This window comes from Myotis brandtii, unplaced genomic scaffold (assembly GCF_000412655.1).
Source record: "Myotis brandtii unplaced genomic scaffold, ASM41265v1 scaffold257, whole genome shotgun sequence".
Classification (NCBI taxonomy): Eukaryota; Metazoa; Chordata; class Mammalia; order Chiroptera; family Vespertilionidae; genus Myotis; species Myotis brandtii.
This window is the reverse complement of record NW_005359757.1, coordinates 538,364-540,084: the sequence shown is the minus strand read 5'-3', so window position 1 is coordinate 540,084 and position 1,721 is coordinate 538,364. Positions and strand designations below refer to the sequence as shown.

Genomic DNA, 1,721 nt, shown 5'->3' with positions numbered 1-1,721 from the left:
GATGTCTCTAGATAATGAGTTCCTGGCAACCCAGTGGTCTCAAGACCCGAGGGCTCTAGATAAGGTGTTTCTGTCAATTCATAAGGTGTTTCTGTCAATTCAGTGACCCCTGAAACTGTAATTAACATGCTTAATTCTGCTTCTGTAATCTGCTTTTTTGCGAGCCAGGTGCCTCATTCCAAACCCTGGGATGTAATCAATACCTTTGTGATTTTTGCCTATATAAGTCTGGTTTTGCCACCATCTTATTGCTATGAGATTTGTGAATGACCCCTCATAGTCCCGGATTGCAATAAACATGACTCTTTAATTCGACTTCTTGAGGCGTCCTTCTGTGATTCACGAGGTACAACAATCATAATTTTTAAAATCTGGAAGAAAATCTACACATAGAATCCATAATTCTATAATCTGAATGCAATGACCATTACCATTTTGGTATATTTTCTTTTTTTGGAATTTTTATTCTTTATTGATTAAGGTACTGAATATGTGTTCTTATCCACCCATTGCCCCCCCCCCATTTCCCCCACTCAGGTATATTTTCTTACAGTTGTTTTTTTTTTTTAACCACATAGCAGTAATCACAGAATATGTAATTTTTGGTTTTTTACCATACAAATATTTTTCTATGTTAAATAATCTTCATAATTTAATTATAAAAGTCTTACCAAAAGTTCAGCTAATGATGTTATTTATACAAGTTGGCCATTATGATTGGACATTGAGGCTTCTAATAAAATATTAAAACAGTGGTTTATATACAATTTAATTGAGTTAAATTATGGATTTTTATTTTGGAACCAGACAGCATGACTATCATTTAGTGGATCTCCTCATATTCTAGAATTCAAATGATTGATTTGGTGCTACTTGTGAAAGGGAAAATCCATAAGACGCTTCTATGCAAATTATATTTTAAAGATGTCATCCTATTAAGAGTAACCTTTCTTTAGCAAATATATAAAAAAAGACTTTTGGTGTTCCAATATGATCCATTTTACCATTCTAAACAGCCATCTTCTTATTAAAAACCAATTGACTGACAGTTCCTGGCTTCAGGTACTGTGTTAAAATTCAGATAGATACATTTGGGTTCTTGACAAGACTACATATGGTGAGCCTTTACATATTCATATGTTATATGCCAGAGATTAGTCTGCTTCTGGGCCATATTGAAGGAAATAGCTATTACTGAGAGAGGTACAGGGAAATAAATATCCAAAGCAAACAACAAAAACAAGGCCCCCCCCCCCCATAAAAAACACAGGTGCTCAACATTATCTTTGTGGGTCTTGGTAGATTCAGCTTTTTAACAGTCACTCATGCCACTTTCACTATATTTATTCTCTTGTGCTAAGCATTATTCTCCCAAGTGTTTATGTCTGCAGTACCTTCTCGGTGCACTTAGAATGCCTGACCCTCAGTGTGCAATAAATAAGACCTCCAGGGTGCTCTTTTCTCTTTGGAAATGAGACACAGTCCCTGAGTGCTAGGGGCACCTACGAATCTTGGGGCAGTGGGGCAGGGAGTGGAAGAAAAGATGGTTCTGAGGACAGAGCTTTATAGGATACAGAAGGTAGAAGCACAAGGTGCACCTCACCAACTGCAGTCTAACCTTTTCTTCAAAGCCCACTTACATTTTAACTTCAAAAAAGTGTGAACTTAAGTGTATTATATTTTGCTTTTAGGTATTCTGCATGAAATGAGAGAAAGTTAGG

At 36.2% G+C, this 1,721-nt stretch overlaps 1 long non-coding RNA gene across 1 annotated transcript in view; it reads right to left on the bottom strand.

Annotated features, from left to right (window-relative positions):
* The window catches only part of LOC106726377, an 813-nt gene extending 306 nt beyond the window's left edge, over nt 1-507 (bottom strand). Inside the window, exons 1-2 of the long non-coding RNA XR_001362442.1 lie at nt 354-507; nt 317-318 (exon numbers count right to left, since the gene is read on the bottom strand). This is a non-coding gene — a long non-coding RNA (uncharacterized LOC106726377). The remainder of the gene's footprint in view (nt 1-316; nt 319-353) is intronic.
* Nucleotides 508-1,721: the final 1,214 nt, after the last annotated feature.